The 19,670-nt window shown below is 35.0% G+C and overlaps 1 non-coding gene across 1 annotated transcript; it reads right to left on the bottom strand.

The window, feature by feature from the left end:
- Positions 1 to 1,282: 1,282 nt before the first annotated feature.
- LOC145269901 (U2 spliceosomal RNA) lies at positions 1,283 to 1,469 on the bottom strand. Its single transcript, XR_013865287.1, has one exon. It is a non-coding gene; the product is annotated as a U2 spliceosomal RNA (small nuclear RNA).
- Between the last annotated feature and the right edge of the window lie 18,201 nt (positions 1,470 to 19,670).

Genomic DNA, 19,670 nt, shown 5'->3' with positions numbered 1-19,670 from the left:
CCCTGTATGTTCTAAATTAACATATATAATGCTCATCTCAAAAATGAATTCCAATGAAGTAATAATATATAGTCATCATATTCAATTTTTTCATAATATAATTCAATTGGCAATCTATCAGTCTCATTTACACTGATTCTTGAATTGTGTTGAGCCTGATGTTAAGTGTCTGTCCAGGGATATGGAGGAATGACAAATGTAAAGAACAAATAAAACTAGGAGTTAAAATAAAGAAATATTTATTTTAACATAAGACAAAACATAAATAATATTTACAGTAAATATTCTTTCCTAATATTACTGTTACTTTGAAAGCGATTATAAGGTTTATAGCATTGACGATAAAAGAGAGATAAAAAACTAACATCTAAATGTTTTATAGATTGGTAAATCTAATAAGAATATTAAAATATAGTTCTTTGGTCAGTGACAAAATATATACAAAAATCTTTATATTTACCGAAATGCCAGTTTCTTCAAATGATGCGGTGGTTGGCTTTTAAGGAGTTTCTTTCGACTGGATTTTCATCTTAGAAACATTACCGGACTTTTTAACCGCAAGTCAGCAAGTAAACAATTTAACAACTAACGCGGTTGCTAGTGCAGCTTTCTTGGGTTTCTGCATGGAATATACTTGATTATTTAAGACTGTTTTGAAAACGTTCTAAATAGAATATTTTAATTTCTAATCATTTTTATAAGGAAAATGTCCTCTTATAACGCTGAACCAACGTAATTTCTATTTAATCTTTATTTTACACACTGAAGCCAAATATCGCAAAAGGTATGGGTTTGAACCTCATTATTCAATATATCCTAGGTAAATGAAGTTCGTCAGATCTGAAAGGCAGTCCATATAGGTAAACCCCGATTCCAAACCTTCCGGTTTATAAAATATCTACTTATGGGAAGGGCTTCAGGTGTAAACCGTTAGAACATGTAACGTAGACAACAGCTTACTTTCCATATTATGCCGCTCAGGTTAGAATCGAAAGGATGCATCACTCATGATCTACATTGGCTGATGGAAGTCTACTATTTATTTTTTTAAAGCGGGATTAACACTTATCTCCGAATGGCCTTTGGGCCTTGATAAGTTTTAATAAATTTCAGGTGGCCGGTGAGACAATACTGTGATGATCAGTTATGGTGGAAATTGGTAGGGTTTGATCGTCTCTATAAGTACTTATTTACATTGAACTTGCCAATGACCATGTTTTCAGTTATGAAGTAGCTTCGTGGTAGTGTTCCACAGACAGGCTGTTCTAGAAAACCGATTTACATATAGTTCCTATTTACTTTGCCTCCCGATGAGGGCAGAGTTAGACACCAGGGTCGATTTTTTTTATGTGGAGAAAAGAAATAAAAATTCTCGGCCATGAAAAACTTCTCTATTAACCGAGAACAAAAAATTAAAGTGCAGCATTAGAAGATACTACACTTTGATCTTAGCCAAAAGGCCAAGAAATCTCTTATGGTGCTAATAGTTTTAGGTTTAAATACAATTATATAGGAAATTGACAGTGGTGGTAGTCAAACAAGTGTTTGAGAATGATTTACAAAGGGAAGGCAAAGATTGAAGCTCAGTCGAGCACCTGTCATTAAAATAATGATTGAGCGGTGATAGACTCGCATCGGATTTTCTGTGAGAATGATATAGTAAGGGGGAGAAACATTTTTATGCTTATTGAATTCATGTTGATCCATGCTATAATTTATGTATTTTCTTTTAAAATCAATTCCGATTTGTGTTCTCCATCTTTCCAGAAACAGTGTGTTCAACCTTAGGTTGTTGGTTGCATTCTCTACCAATCTGAGATGTGGATTAGCGTGTCTTCAAATTGCGTGTCATAAACCTGCTATAAATGATAATGCTTGTAAAATGGTTTAAGTTTTGGAGTTCAGGATTCGTTCAAATTTGGTCACGGATGAAGATAATTGTTTATTTACATTTCGCAATTGTTTTCTACTTAATTTCTTTCTTCGTTAATCTATTTAGCATTAGGCTGCTTTGCTAAATACCAAAACAAACACCAAGCTGTATCTTCATTATGTAGTCGGTTCAAGTTACGATTCAAGCAAAACACGCGAAGCTTAAACTATAATCGCCATTCATTTTCTACTTAAAGTTATTAAACTTTCATCAGAAAGCAGTTACCGAAGTTATGCATGACAACAAATGCACGAAATATTAATAGATGTGTTTGTTTTTTTGTAGTGTGCTTAACAGCTTCAGATATGATGTGGGGAAACTGATGGAAAAACTGTTCATCTCGTTATACGTTTGGATACTGGTAAAAATTCTTGTTGGATTTTCATGACAGTTTTCTTAATTGTTATCAAAGAATGCAGGAGACATTCATAGCCAAAATATACACATTTAATTTGCGCATTGGATGCAAAGTGAAATTTTTTTTTGTCGTGGAGTATTTTTTTTTTTTTTTTTTTTTGTCGTGGAGTATTTTTTTTTTTTTTTTTGTCGTGGAGTATTTTTTTTTTTTTTTTTGTCGTGGAGTATTTTTTTTTTTTTTTTGTCGTGGAGTATTTTTTGTTTTTTTGTCGTGGAGTATTTTTTGTTTTTTTTGTCGTGGAGTATTTTTTTTTTATTTTTTGTCGTGGAGTATTTTTATTTTTTGTCGTGGAGTATTTTTATTTTTTGTCGTGGAGTATTTTTATTTTTTGTCGTGGAGTATTTTTATTTTTTGTCGTGGAGTATTTTTATTTTTTGTCGTGGAGTATTTTTATTTTTTGTCGTGGAGTATTTTTATTTTTTGTCGTGGAGTATTTTTTTTTTTTTTTGTCGTGGAGTATTTTTTTTTTTTTTGTCGTGGAGTATTTTTATTTTTTGTCGTGGAGTATTTTTATTTTTTGTCGTGGAGTATTTTTTTTGTCGTGGAGTATTTTTATTTTTTTTTTTGTCGTGGAGTATTTTTATTTTTTTTTTTGTCGTGGAGTATTTTTATTTTTTTTTTTGTCGTGGAGTATTTTTATTTTTTTTTTTGTCGTGGAGTATTTTTATTTTTTTCTTTGTCGTGGAGTATTTCTATTTTTTTGTCGTGGAGTATTTTTATTTTTTTTTTGTCGTGGAGTATTTTTATTTTTTTTTTGTCGTGGAGTATTTTTATTTTTTTTTTGTCGTGGAGTATTTTTATTTTTTTCTTTGTCGTGGAGTATTTTTATTTATTTTTTTTTTTTTGTCGTGGAGTATTTTTATTTTTTTTTTTGTCGTGGAGTATTTTTATTTTTTTTTGTCGTGGAGTTGTTTTTATCGAGTTTTCGTTTTTTTTTTTTTTAAATTTTTATGAGTTCTATTTTTGCCAGAGTCCTTTGGCTAGGTTTTGGTCATAGATATAGTATACACAAAAGGCTATTGCTCAACAAGTTTTTGTTAGTCAGTTTTACTGTCTTTTGGATAGTTTTTTTTCAGTTTTTTTAGTTTTTATCGCGTTTTCCTTTTACTAGGTGTTATCGAAGTTTTTTTTTCCAGAATTTGTTGCTTTAGAGCTTCTTGCTAGTGGCCTTTTACAACCTTCATAATTCTGTTTAGTTTTCCCATTCCTGTCTAACTTATCAAAATTAATTTCATAATCTGATTTTGTGTTGATTTCCTTTTTCCCCAAATAGTCTACTTAAGGAGGTAATACAGAGATATTTTCTTGTGCAAGATCATATATATATCAGGTTGACAAGTAGTGCGATTTTTAATTTTTCAATCCAGATGAACATATCTCGGCTCGAATAAAACTTTATTGATCGAAATAAGTATCATCTGAATCAACACAATTTTGTCAACGTAAAACAAGGGTATTCATGCAAATAACGTGAAAAGCGTGCGTTCTGGTGGCGATGAAGTCGCTGAAGGTGTTTTTGATATCGCTTAGGGTTTTGACGTATTTCTCACGCAGAAAGTTTTTGAGATGCTTGAAAAAGTGGTAGTCGGTAGGTGAGAAGTCCGGAGAGTATTGCGGATTAGGGAGTTTCGTAGCACAATTCGCTCAACTTTTTCAGAGTCGGGTTAGCAACGTGTGGTCGGGCATTGTTGTGGAGGAGAATTGGTCGACCACTACGATCATCATATTCAAAACTCTCGTCGCCACCAAGAAGTTTCTTAAACCACCATTGTGCTGTGTGTTTAGTAATGCTTCCTAGGCCAATCGCTTCGTTGATATCGCGAGGTGTTTCGGAAGCTTTTTGGCCTGACTTGTATTGAAATAAGAAAATTGTGCGAATTTGCTATTTTCCCCACCTTGTATTCAACGTTCTGAAAAGATAATTGTTTTAATACGATTAGATGGAACGAAAAACTTAAAATGATGTATAAAGTAAAGGTTTAATAACGAAACATATTTGAAAATACATCATTTGAAATCAAAATTTAAAATCCACCAAGGACCTTGTCAACCTGACATATTTAACGGACACAATGCATTGGTAGTTTAGTTTTTACAGAAACACGGGAAAATTAACATCTCCGGTTAAAGATACAAACTAAAGCTGGGTACGGTATTGTTATCGTAAAACCCAAGGTATCGATGCATGATCATAATTATATATTGTCATCTATAATATAAATCTCGTATGTATGTAACTTTCTTTCGCCCCCAACTGAACACTTTGCTACAGGAAGGGGTCGCTTTTTTTTTTTCGCCTATATTTTCTAAAGTCTTTCCCTCTTTTAGATTGACTAGCCTTAAATGTTCATTACTTCCGGTTTGGCGATGGACGCAACAGCAAAGACGTCACTTTTTTTCTTCACGATCTTTTCCTTCATTGCGGTACGTGTTCGAGCCTGCCTGCCACCACGTCCACACACGTCAAAACATCAGGGTAACGCCGGGCATCCAGGCTAGTGTGTGTGTGTGTGTGTGTATATATTCGTATTTTGTTTGTTCACAATTTAATATATACAAAACGTCTTATTTTAATTGTTCATTTATTTCTATATATAGTATTATACTTGCAAAAATATACAATTAAGGAATCCCCTTATTTGCATATGACATTCAGAAAAATCGATTTTACTAAATACCGGTATCTTAGTTACTGTTTTTACCGAGAGAATTATTTTAAGTATTCTATTAAAAATTGTTATTTAATAAATTTTAAACAACAATTATATTGATAATATATTTAATTTATTTTGGAATTATTTTCAACAGAGCGACATTTTTTTTTATAGTTATTTGCCACTAGATGATATCCATAAAAAACAAACGTTCACCAAATATGATTTGGTAATTTCATTAAATTTCTATATGGAAAAATAATTCCGTGTAGATAGAGAAATGTTTTGCTTTTATTGTTTTTTTTTGTTTTTTTTTTAATATTTAAAAAAAAAAACACACGCTTACGAAAAAAACTGAAGATTTCATTTGTTTTTTTATTTTATTCCTTAAACCGAGCGTCGTTTAATACGTAAAATAAATGAAGATCTACTGCCTCCCTATAAATTCCACAATTTACATTTTTGTTTCCTTTTTTCTTGTTAATTTCATCGATTACAAACTTAATTTTCTAATTAAAAAGGTAACTTGATACGACGTGACCCAGCGGCGTTTAACCCCTAAAACAAAGGAGATCTACTTTTTTTAAAGTCCAATACTTTATAAATACTATGAAAAAATTTTGAAAAAAAATAACATGTTAGAGTGGGGGGGATCACTTTTCTATATAAATTTAACGTAAAATGAGCACCCACCTTTTGGCCACCAAGCGTTCAACATGTCACCGCTAGCATTTTTTCAAGTTTGGCGATTGAGGGAGAGGACAAAATCTGACAAATACAATTTTTTTTCTGGCGGGGGTGGGGAGGAATTACATTGGAAACAAAATAGCGATAAATTTATTTTTTACGATACCATTCACCTAACAATTTAATAAACAAAACAAACCCCAAAATATGACAAATTCAATTTTTTTTTTTGGGGGGGGGGTACATTAGATACATTAAAGGACAAATAAAAAGCAAATCGAAAAGCCCCCCCCCACCACTAAAAAGTGCCCTTACAAAAAGTTAAGGTAAATGTGTAGTTTATCAGCGTAAATTATTCGTCAGACAAAAAAAAATTATAAAAAACTATTTTTATATAAAACAATATTAGACCCAAAGGCTGAATTCAAATCAAATCATTTTTTAAAATCATTTTAGACTTAATGTGCACGCGTTACACGTTTAATATTTGGCCTGTTTTAGGTTTGACAGAATGGCTTTTTTTAAGGACAAATTTTGCTTTCTTTTTTTTTTCCTTTTTTTGTTTTACGCTCTTTCATTGCGAAAACAAAAAAAAAACATATGGCGGCCAAAAACATGGTTCATAAAAGAGCTTAAAAAGGCCAATCTGACAAACCTTAGAAAGGTCAAATTTTAAAAAATATAGTGGCCTTGAATAATAAATATAAATGAAAAACAAAATGAATTTTTTTAGGGGTGGGGTGTATTTCAGCCTTTAGGTCTAACAATGTGTTTTATATAAATAGTTTATATATATATATATATATATATATATATATATATATATATATAATTTATTTTTGTTTTTTTGCCTGGCAAATAATTTACGCCGCTAAACTACATATTTACCAAAATGAAAAATAGACGCATGCACTGTTTATGGAGAGGGTATCAGTCACTTTTTTGGGGCGATTACATTTACGTTTTCATCCGTTCTTTTATTTTTTAAATTGTTGTGGGGGTATCCACGTTACCCATGATGAAAATGATTAGTATAGCAGGCGTGTTTCAAACAGAACTTCATGTCAACCCAGGCAACGCTTGGTACCCATGCTAGTGTATATATATATATATATATAATATTTGCGCAGCATTTTTTTCTTATGTATGTTTCATTAAGCAGCAAGGATAATTTGTTTGTTTCTCTTGCAATCCTTTTTTTCAATTTGGTGAGCAAATGTTCGAGTGTAAAAAGAAATTTGCCATAATCCCGAACGTTTTCAGCTTCCATGGGTCGTCTCCAGGCGAGTGATGAATTAAAAATTGTTTGAATTTATTGAAAAGTCGATTAAAATTTTTCAAAATTGTTAAAAACACTTAAGCATGCCTCCCGTCTCCATGTTGAAACTTATTGATAATCGTTTTTTTTTTTTTTTTTGTTTTTTTTGTTTTTCATGCAAATGAGTATGGCTTCAATGATTGGGGGTGGGGCTCGAGTTACAATTTGAGACGGCTAAAATGGCGGTGTTGTTGATTAATGTTTCTAAATTCTTTACTGGGGATGTCATGTACAAAGTAGTCATTCCTTATGCTAGCAAATGAGACTATTTAGATACGAACTTCCTGACCTAACTGCACCAAACTTTAGTGTTTTTGTTTTTTCTGTTCCCTTTTCAAAATTCAATCTTGTTCTGTGAAATCCAAAACAAAAGCAACAATTTTTCTGTCTTCTCTCTGTCCGTCCGTGTCTATCCGCCCGTCTTTTTTTTTTTTTTTTTTTTTTTTTTCTTTCTGCATTTGACTCTCCCAATCGGATTAAAAGTTTGCCGTGGTTACCAACTTGTGACACGTTATGATCAGACCCTGGTGGCTAAGCAGTTTATAACCCGAAGAGGTGGATATGCACACTGAAACACTCAGCTTCGCCACTAACCTGAGCTAGACGGGCGGTTGAGAAAGGCCCGAACTGATCAACTGACGAGTGACGTAAAACCCAAACCAACCTACTCACAACTAGTATTCCTATTCAACTCCCAATATTAATGACAAATAATTAACCCCACAAGTCTGGTCAAAAGCCATGGTTGATAGTCAATTGGTTATTTGAATAACTTGAAGTTTACCAAACTGCCCGGATTCGGCATTAAATAATCTGAAAATGGTTGATATAACTAAAAAATAGGCATATTTTGATATATTATTTTGATAAATTTTAGATAGATAACACAAGATGTCGAGGTCAGCCACAATCTGAAAGAGTTAGGTACGCGCAAAATGAATGCCGGTGCTTAAAATGTATAAACATTTTGACCCCTCCCTTTACTTAAAAATCACCAAAAATCAGGAAATAAACCAATTTTAATGAAATTCTCAGCATTTATCAAATAATGATGGCGGAATATAATGAACTAATTATTTTTATTTAAATCTTAGCGAAAATGTATCATTTTGTTTAAACAAAAAATACCTTTACTAATGTTATAATTTTCAGTAGTAAATAAAAAAAAAACGCAAGACTTTATTTTTGCGTTTTTTATATAAATAAAGCATCGTAATTTGTAACAATAAAAAGAAAATATATTTTTATAGGAACATTACGAAAAAAGCTAAATCCGTATTAATGAATTCGATATAACTCGAAGAAAAATGAATTTCTCGAACTACCGATATTACTATTTTAATTAAGCATTGCTTATTTAATATTTTCACACACAAAAAATTATAATTGCAAAAAGTATTTCTACTTTTTTTTAATTACGAGTTTCGCATAATTTTTATACTCAAGATTTTAATTTCCTTGCTCGCAAGAATGTGAAACATTCGGCGTAGCATATTTTTTTTTATATAATATTGAACAATAATGAAGAAAAAAATAATTTAAAAATAGGAACATAGAAAAATAATTAAATTAAAAAATGCAAACATTAATACAAACATTCAGCATAGGAATGTACGGATGCGCAACTGGGGGTGGGGAAGAACTTCCTCCCTTTTAATTACATGACGTCATTTTCAGTCTTTCGACTGGCTGAAATTTTGGGCCTTTGTAATTTTCGTGTTTACAAAATTTTAGTTTGTTGCATTTTGCGAACGCCATAATCACTCGGTTTTTGGGCTAATTAATTTTTGTATAAAAAATGTTTTTTTTTATTTTTATTACTTAATTCAATATCTTAGGACTTTACTAATTATCTTTGAAATAGACCCAGAAAACTAAGTTATCTTTTAAAGGATTTTACAATGAATTTATTTAACTTCAAAATTTAGCTGAATTGGGTAGCTCGCCGTGAAAATATAATTTTTTTTATTTTTCACGTGTACAAATATTTTTTTTTCCTTTTGGAAATTAACTTTAGTCTTTAATCTTTCAAATACAATCCAAAAGTAGTCGGAAACCTACAAAAAAAAATGATAAATCGGCTTTCAAAACTATGTCCCCCCCCCATTTTTGCCCGTACCTAGAAAGTTTTTTTTTTTTTTTTTTTTTTTTTTATACAATCTTGAAATAAGAATTTCTGCAAATGTCAAGAATTATTGTCCAAGAAGTTTCTTTTTGGAGAAAGGGTGACCGTTGGTTGAACAATTTGATGGAATCTCCCAATTATTGGAACTGTCAGTCAGAGCGCTGTCAGTTTTCCCCCCACCGGGGATTTTCCAATGCACGCCCTTACCGTGTGCCGCAGCAACACTATGCGATGAAGATGGAAGGAAAGAGGCGCACGTAAAGGGAAAAGACAACTTCCGATTTCCGAAGCACAACCATGAAATTATTTTCCTCCTGCCCCGATACGTACCAGAATTATCACCTCCCACCACCAACATCCCTAGCGCCTTGAAGAACTGGAACGAATTTTTTTTTTTTTTTCTTCCTTATTTAGTTCCAATTTCAAGGAAGATGAAGAAAAAAAAAACTAGAAGAAAAAAATTGTCAAAATGATGAGTCATTTTCTGCGGCCTGACAATAGTTAGGATTTCAACGAACAAGTTTTTTTAATGGCTGTCAAAAGAAAAAAAAAATGGCGTATTCTTGTCCTGTGTTCATTTAGAATCCGAGGTTGAGCAAGCTTTTTGGATTTTGTTCCTTTTCTATTCGAACTCGACCCTTTACATTCACCAAAATTAAGCAGATGACATTTAATTAAAAATGATTATTAGAACCTTGATTAAAAGCATTCAATTATCAGAATAACCGAGACAAATCGAAGGAATCAAGTGACATCACGTACGTCACGTCTATTAATAATAGAGAACTGATATCTTGAAGTCGAAACCATACTATAAATTATCAATAACTAGCCTGGGGGCCCGGCGTTGACCGGGTGTTTGGAGGTGTGCTGAGCCAATTAAAATAAAAAGTTGTAGTAGGCAGGCAGGTTCGAACCCGTACCGCGAAGGAAAAGAACATGAAAAAAGTGACGTCTTTGCCGTTGCGTCCATCGCCAAACCTGAAGTGACGAAAGTTTAAATTAAGGCTACTCAGTCGAAAAGAGGATGACTTTAGAAAATATCGGCGAAAAAGCGACCCCCTCCTTGTAGAAAAGTGCACAGTTGAGGGTGAAGGAATTAATGTTTTTAGCCAATTTTTCGATATTTGTCGTCCGAAGACTCGAGCTTCAAAACTATACTGATCTCGTGAAAATCTGTCGCCTCTGTCGAAAGTTCTAGGCATGCATGCATGCATAAATACATACATACATACATTTAAACAGAAGGATGTAAAAGATGGAGATTTCTCTGAATTATTATAGTTACGTTTGATATGGATTTGGTGTCCGTCTGAAGTCAAAACTATACTACAACATTCATTAATGGAGAGTCGAACTTATACTATAAATATTATTTCTAACTCGCGGGACCTGTGGAAATTCCTCAGTAGATCTTTCATATATAATATATTGCTGCTGGGCATCCTATGGACGTTCTGCGTGAATGGAGACGCCACAATATTATTGTACCTATTTACAATGCCTCCCCACGGGATAGTTAGACACAAGGTTGTTTTTTTAACGTGGAGAAAAGGTACAAAAAAATTGTCTCAGTCGTGAAGTACTGCTCCTCCACCGAAAGAGAACAAGAAATGGAGTGCAGCATCTGAAGAACAGATACTACACTTTGAGGTATTTATTTGCTCCCCCACTGAGCAAATTAGGCACAAGGCCGATTTTTAATGTGAGGAGTGAAGGGGAAATTGGGACCAACTCCCCGGGGAGTAGGGGAGGTGGATAGTTACAATTGGTATGAGGGGTTGCCCCTACATTGACCAAGGTCTGATATGTGGGGTTGCCCCCACATCTGGTATTTGCTTGCAGTATCTGCCGGAACAGATGGTATTTATTTGCTCCCCCACCGAGCAAATTAGGCACAAGGCCGATTTTTAATGTGAGGAGTGAAGGGAGGGGGAAGGGGAAAAGGGGACCAGCTCCCGAGAGGTGGGAAATGGGAGCTGGTTAAAGGTCAGGCATGTGGGGTTGCCCCCATATCTGGTTTTTGCTAGTCATAGCTAATCCTAGCTTGCAGTATCTGCCGGAACAGATGGTATTTATTTGCTCCCCCACTGAGCAAATTAGGCACAAGGCCATTTTTAACGTGAGGTAAAAACCAGCTCCCCTAAAAGTAGGCAAAAAGGGGGCACTCTGGTTACCAAAAATAATAATTGTCCCAGTATAGAGGGTTTCCCCTCCATTGACTGGTACAAATTATCTTAAGTGCAGTATCTGCCGGAACAGATACTACACTTTGATCTTGGCAAATTATTCTTATAGCCATTTTATTAAAACTGTAAAAGTATTTATCAAGTAATCTGGTTAATATAGTGTCAGAATATTTCTGGATATTATGGAGATATCCAATATCCTTATAGGAGTCTGACATATCCATTATATGGCCGTCTGGTACGTACGGAAACCCCATGATACCATACCTTCTGTAATCGTCTTCTATTCTGCTTTTTAATAAATAGGATCTTCTGATCGAATAATTTATAATATGAAAAGCGTGACACACACATGTACGTACCTTAAATGTACTACAATTTTAATATATAGATCCTTAAATTATACTAATTCTATCTCTCAATTCTATGGTTATTATACCATCACCCCAGGCATTACCCCCTGCTTTGGAGGCAATGTGGGTTATTCGTTATGTATAATAGCAAAAATATACGAACGAAGGGAGGATACTACGGATAAGCTATTATTACAAGTGGCGATTTGACATGTCTTATGCTCTTTTCTCTTCCCTGCAACCTTTTTACCCACAGAAGAGACGTTGCGAGCCTGTCTCTGCTTTATCGTTATTTTCATGGCAAGTGCCCATCTGAGGTTCAATCTATGCCCCCCCCCCTCGCCAGACCTTCACGAAAAAATTGTCTAGCCAAAACTACTATCAAGAATTTCCCACTCTTTTTCTATGCCTAAACCTAAATGTAAATTTCATGAACAAAGCTTCTTTCTAAGAACTGCACGCCTGTGAAACTCTCTTCCGATTGCCTGCTTTCCAGCTGACTACAATCTGATTGTCTTCAAGTCCAACGTAAACAAGTTCTTAATGAACTGTTCCCCTAAGTAATCAAATTTACAAAATTCCCACTATTGTTTACTACGCTATAATCACATTGACTAATGTATATCCATTAACCCTTATCCTCGATTGGCCTCCGGGCCTTGATAAGTGGTGATCCTGTGTAAAAAAAAAAAAAAAAAAAAAAAAAAAAAAAAAAAAAATATTCACAATTCCTAAAATAATGCGGTCTCTGTTAAGGTTTTCTTTTCTGAAATGTCTGCTTCCATTTTTTTTTTTTCTTTCAAACACATGACATGGTTCTAACTCTTCTCTGTATTTTTTTTCTTTCCACGGCGGGAACATGAGGCAAAGTGGTGGGAAAGTGGGATGTAAGTGCCCGCGCATCAGAGGAGCAATTTGGCCTGCAAAAAACTGCGTTGGCATTCCTCGTTAGGGGTGCCTCGGCGATTAGCAATAAACTAGCCCTTCTCAGAGAGAAAGCAAAACCTACGAGTGTGGGCTTCGTAGTGTAACTTATCGCAGACGACTATATGCAAATACCGAGCCGTGAACGAAATTACGTCATGGTCAGGGAAAGCGACTGTAAAAAGAGACCACTTTTGAGAAGACGATTACGTTAAAGATGTGGACGACGTTCGAGAGCACGATCACATGCGACTGAGGCCACAACGTGTTGGATAACGTTATAGTAGAATTGCAAACTAGCAAAATTCCGCAGTCACCAGGAGAAAGGTTATTTCAGAAATTACCTAGACACCGTTCACTTTGATGCTGTGGAAAAAATCCCGGCGGAGGTTGATCCAATCTTTGTGCCAGGTCTTCCCTCTGACACTTTTGAATGGACATTCGCATATGAACTTGTCATGTTATGTAACCATCCCAGGGGGCGATTGGGATCTCCACTGGGGGCGGGGGACTGAGACTCCCAAAACACTGGAGAATGCCGGGCAGATATGATTTAATTCTTTAAGTATCGTTTGTGTGCCCGGGCGATGGCAACCAACCCTGCTGAGAGAAAGATTGGATTTATAAATGTAATTGTTTTATGAAAGCGAAAACTTAATGTCATTTTGAGAGACGTAACGAAAACATAATTTCGTTTTCGATGCCAACGAGTGATAACTCTGGATTGTTTAGCCTTTGAGTGCAGTTACCCGACTGACGAGGTCAAGGGCAAATGAACAAACGCTGCATTTTTAAGCCTTAACATATGTAAATTTGAGTTCAGCACCATGCAAAATTCAATAGACATACACAGAAAATTTTGGACAAATATAAAATAGTCCCAAAAAATGGAGTGTTTATACAGGGTGACCAAAAAACAAAAGCTAAATGGAGGCCATCTAAAACATATGCTGTAGAACGGAGAAAAAAGGCCAAAGACCCTTGTGTTTTGGTGTGATCTTTTGAATATAATAAACTAGTTATGACCAAAGTTTCATTTCATTCGGACAAAACGCTAAGCAACGGGGCCTAATTAGAGTTGGGACCCGTTTTTTTTTTGGGGGGGGGTCACCCTGTATTAGCCATAAAAAGCACATGGAGCACACCGAAGAGTTATCGCGCATTATAGCCAAACAAAATTATGTAGAAATCAGTTAGTTACAATTTTTCAGTAAGTTTTATAAAAATCTAATTTTTTTTAATAAGCACAAAAGTGTTAATTTAATCCAGTTTTAACCCGTAAGGCACCCCTACAGGGGTAACTGATTCTCTCTCCTCTGATCTCGAGCGCGTGGTTCAGTGGGGGAAGATGTGGCTGGTTACCTTTTAATGTATCTAAAACCAAACTCCTCTCCTTACATCAGCAACGCTCTGATCCCCATCTGGCATCAACTAAAATGGATGTCTCTCGTCTAGGAGAAACCCCATGTTTTGATAAGCGTCTGGCTTTGTCCTTTACTCCTGATCTGAAATGGAACACGTACATCAAGTCTGTTGCCAAGGTCGCTGGAAAGATGGTGGGATCTTTCTACCGCTCCAGAAGATATCTCACTACTAATGGAATTCTCTATCTATATAAAAGCCAAGTACGTTCAAAGATGGAATACTGCTGCCATATCTAGACAGGAGCTGCTAAAAACAGCCGATCCTGCCTTGACAGAGTACAAAATAGACTTCGTGGCTTAGTGGGGGATGCCCTTTTCTCTACCCTGCAACCTCTCTCCCACAGAAGAGACGTTGCGAGCCTATGCTTGTTTTATCGTTATTTCCATGGCAGGTGCTCGTCTGAACTCCAATCTCTGGTCCCCCTTCGCCAATCTTTCACGAAAAACACCCATCTAGCTGAATCCACTGTGAAAAATTTTCCCCACTCTTTATCTGTGCCTAAATCAAAACATAGATTCCATGAACAAAGCTTCTTTCTTAGAACTGCACGCCTGTGGAACTCTGTTCCGTCTGCCTGCTTCCTACCTGACTACAACCTGGATATCTTCAAGTCCAACGTAAACAAATTTCTGATGAACAGCCCCCCTTAAGTGAACACTTCATTAAATCTCCACTAACGTACTGTACTTGCAATAACCCTTATCCCTGAGTGGCTTCCGGGCCTTGATAAGTGGTGACCACCGTGTAAAAAAAAAAAATAAAAATAAAATAAAATAAATAAATAAAATAAATAAAACTTTTCGATTTACAGATCTACCTGCTATAGCACTAAGCACTTTACATCACGTACTAATTAGCAAATTTACCAAAGACTGTCAGAGTTGGCCATGCCCTTCATTTCATCTTGCTGTTTATTATCTATGCCGGCTTATGTTCATTGTCTGTTTCTTTAATAGTTTTTTACCTTTTTTTTTTTTTTTTTTTTTTTTTTTTAAATTTTGTTGCTTTTAAAAAACGTTTGAGACTGTGATCGCTGTCGTACACAACTCCAGTTTTATGTCGGGAACTCGTTCATCTTCATCCGACGTCACATAAAACGTCTTCGAACTTCAACTCTGACTCGTGTCTCACACCCGCTTTTTTCTTCTCGACTTGATTGACCAAAGCTATAAATCCTGGAAGAACACAACTTTTACTACCATTTATAAAATGTCTACTTTTGTTTTATGTCTATTTTTGTCTACATACGTGGTGGTAGTGGCTGCCGTGCAATGGCAGATTCGTGACGTCTCCGAGTTTTGTCGGTATTATTTCATCACTTTCAATAATAGCCTTGAGCAAGGTGCGAGTAAGCTAGTAAGACAGACTAGCTTCTCAATCAATACCATAACTAGTTTAGGAAAACGAAAACTTGAAAAACCTGCCACTTTTGTTATTCAGGTTCGCAAGGCTTGAAGCCATTTGATGTAAGGGCCGAATAAGAACGAAAGATCGTTATCGAAAAGACAGGAGATGCCTATTGACCTTTGTCTTAAAAAGACAAAAGTTATCGGTAGAAAAAAGAATGGTTAGCAGAAAGAGGTTCACGAGTTCTGGGAATGAAACTATTGGAATAGGAAGCTGTATTACAATGAGATATCAAAACTGCGAATTGCTGAAGACCATTAGACTAACGAATCAAACGAGCTGATACAAAAGAAGCAGCAAATAGATGACACAATTCTGAAAAAACATACCGTGATAAAACTTATAAAATACAGAAACTAGCAAAATCACGTCTGAGTTTGCAGAGAAAAGATGGGACAAACCAAATCACGGATACGTTTTCGCACTTATTTGCAGACTGTTATCAGAATTCATATCCCGTCGCCGTAAAACCACCTGGTGGAGGCCGAAGGAATAGTTGGCCGAAACCTTGTGAAGCAACAACTATGAAAATAAGTCCGAAAATAAATGAAAATATACAACAGTAAATTGTTTGATATGACAGGGGCACGTTTAAAATGAATGTTTCTGTTTATAGACCAATTGAAGCATGATACTTGACTTTTGCATTTTAAACTTTAATGCAAGCGATCTTATATAAAAATATTTTTACAAAATCACCATTAGGTTCTCTACAGTGCAATGTAGACTACAATGTATTGAACTTTCAAATGAGATTCACCAACTCAAATATAACAATACTCCATACATGGTCTGATAATATTTGTAGAGATGAATATTCCCAGGTGTTAAATTATTTTATTGCGGACTATTATCCGTTGTGTAGTTACTTAATAAAGGGAATCGCGTGTGATATATCTAATCATTTAAAGTCGTGTGATCGTCTAGTTGTTCTGTCTATTTGTTCATATGCCAGTGTGTGTGTGTGGTACATGTCATGTATTTTCTGACATACCTTCTGCGTCGTGGATGTTGGTCTACCTGGAATCATCTTGTGTCTTGGAAGAGAGACTAGCACCTGTTGGACAAAAATTCATTTCACTCCAAGACAAGGAATTGGTTTTATAGTTTATTTCACCTTCCAGATGTCTCGCAGACGGATGGAAAGTGAACATCTGGCTTGTGTGGTTTCTCTTGGTCTTGTTTATACACATGTCAGCGTCCCCCCTCCACAGTGAAGTGGAGGAGGCATCTGTGAAGCCGTCTGTCGCCTTCTATGTCGAAACCGAATCTCCCGATTCAACTAACCTGATCACGCGCCTCACACGCAATCCGATCAGCTGACCCTGACTTCCGGCCAACGTGTCTACAATATAATTTACACACATCTCTCTCTCTCTCTCCACTCTATAACATTATCCTCATCTTTCTTAAATGTTTCACAACGTTTCGGCCAACTATTCCTCTGGCCTTTGACAGGTGGCAACCGCAACGGAGTATGAACTCCGAATCTCCTAACTGCATCTTCAGCAATTACTGCCTTCCATAGTTGTCGTCTCACCACGTTTTGGCCAACTAAGCCTCTGGCCGGATTTGGTTAGGATTGAAACCGCTATCTTCAGACAATTCTCACCTGGAACCGTAGAGATTCAACTAGTATTCACTGCGCTGAAGGGCGATTAACTTTGGATTTTTTGATCTTATAAATCCACGTCTTAATTTTATCTGATCTTCCATGGTCGAGTCCGTACCGATGATATATGCCATTTTGGGTTTGTATTACTATACACATAGATTCGAAAAAGTTGTCAAAAAACAAATATATAACAAATAAATGTTATCAAAGGCAAGATAAGTTACTTTTCTACCTAACTGGATATGTTTTTAGTGTTTTTTATTGATTGTAATATGTTTATTCAGCTCGAAAAACAGTGTTTACCGATATATTGGAAAATTTAAAATGGCGCCCGAATCTCTTTGATACGGTCAGTTTGGGAAAAGGAGTTTAAAAAAAATATGCAAAATACTGTTGTAAACCCACTGATTATATGTCAGCCTATGTCAAGGTAACATAAATTGAGCGAGTTTTAAACCGTATTTTGTCTAGTTTTTTATTTATAACTCCATTTCCTAAACTTACTGTGTCAAAGAGATTCCGGCGCCATTTTGAATTTTCAATACATCGGTAAACACTCAGTTTTTCGTACTGAATAAACATGTTACAATCAATAAAAACACTAAAAACATATCCAGTTAGGTAGAAAAGTAACTTAACTTATCTTGCCTTTGATAACATTTGTTATATATTTGTTTTTTTTGACAACTTTTCGAATCTGTATAGTAATACAAACCCGCCCTTTTCTCTTCCCTGCAACCTCTCTACCACAGAAGAGACGTTGCGAGCCTGTCGTTGTTTTATCACTATTTCCATGTAAACTATTCGTCTGAGCTCCAATCTATGGCGCCCTCTCGCCAATCTTTTGCGGAAAACACCCGTCTAGCTGAAACCACTGTCAATAATTTTCCCCACTCTTTATCTGTGCCTAAATCAAAACGTAGATTCCATGAACAAAGCTTCTTTCTTAGAAGTGCACGCCTGTGAAACTCTCTTCCGTTTGCATGTTTCCCACCTGACTACAACTTGGATGTCTTCAAGTCCAAAATAAACAAATTTCTGATAAATCGCCCCTTAAATAAGACACTTTATCAGATCTCCATTAATAACGATTATTACGATATTGTCCCATTAATTATTGTACACGCAATAACCCTTATCCCTGAGTGGCCTCCGGGCCTTGATAAGTTGCTTCCATGTAAAAACAGCTAACTGGAATTCATTGAGATGAGTATTAATTTATTTTATTGCGGACTATTATTCTCATCTTTCTTAGTTGTTGTAACGTCTAAGATGAGGATAATAGTCCGCAATAAAATAAATTTATAAGTAATATTCATCTGAATGAATTCCAATTAACTATAATATATATATATATATATATATATATATATATATATATATATATATATATATATTCCCAGGTGTGTTAAGGTTTAGAGCCATAGATGGCAATAGATGCTTGTTTCGTTTTACGGCATATCAAGTCTTTCTGTGTTATTTTCATGCCGAATCCAGTAATTTTGAAAAAAAAAAAAAACTGTTTACACTTCATGTTCTTTATATCTTCAGCCGTTTATTCATGCTTGTTTTTGTAGAGGAAATACTTTTTTATTTTGCAAAACATGATTGAGTTTTGTAAAGGGAAAGGAAAAACCACGACATCAATTCTTAGTGTATTAGTCTGTTAGCACCAGTAGATTAAGGCGAGAAAAATAATTAGACGAGAGAATTAACTAGACTTATCGCCACACAAAGAGTAAGATAACGTCAAAAAATACATACAATAACTACATTACAGCAATAACTGAATTAGTGTTATAATTTTTTTAAATTTTATATTTCTACATACTAAGATGTACACTATCGTAATATTATACTTATTCCGCCAAACCATATTTTTTTCGATTGGAGTTTGTCAATATTTGAACAGCTTGATGTCCCCATGGCTCGCAATAGTAATCACATTTGATCCAAATTTCGATCATGGTCCAAATTAAAACTGATTAAATTCAAGGATATTTAGATCACGCGGGAAAGCAATACTTTTGGCGATACCTTCGGTTCTGTGAATTGTAGAGATTCTATATTTGGTCCATGTTGTAGTCAATGAAATCCCGCATCTTGTGAATCGGACACTGAAAAATTCAGTCAACGTCCAAATTTCGACGAAATTTCAACTTTAAATTATTTGATGTGTGGATCAGATGCTTTTTCATCACCGTAATCATCACAAATGTTTTAAGCCGGATCTCTAGGTTTTCAATTATCTATATTTCTGGGGCATAATTTCGAAAACACTCTCCAGTTTCCAAAGTCTTAGATAGGACTTTGGCACATCTTTTACGTTTTAAGGCAGAGGTATTCATTGTCAAGATTAACTTTTATTTTTGTTACTAATGTGATTAGTTAGCCTAGTTTTTAGTTGGGAGTGAATGCTATAAAAATTCTCAGAATACTATCAATTAAAACACTTAAATGTTTATCACAAAACCGTCCTAAATCTATAACCTCTACTATTATAGAAAAGAAACATTTTTGTGAGTTTGTTCCCTATGAATTCGAAAACGACTGGGTTCGATTTATATAAAATTTTACACGAAGGTACTTTGTGTCTGTCAGTGTTCTTAGATATGTTTTTTA

Source organism: Euprymna scolopes, chromosome 45 (assembly GCF_053919585.1).
Source record: "Euprymna scolopes isolate OS-2025 chromosome 45, ASM5391958v1, whole genome shotgun sequence".
In the NCBI taxonomy this organism is placed as follows: domain Eukaryota; kingdom Metazoa; phylum Mollusca; class Cephalopoda; order Sepiida; family Sepiolidae; genus Euprymna; species Euprymna scolopes.
Note: the sequence above shows the minus strand (reverse complement) of the source record. Positions and strands in the feature narration are given on the sequence as shown.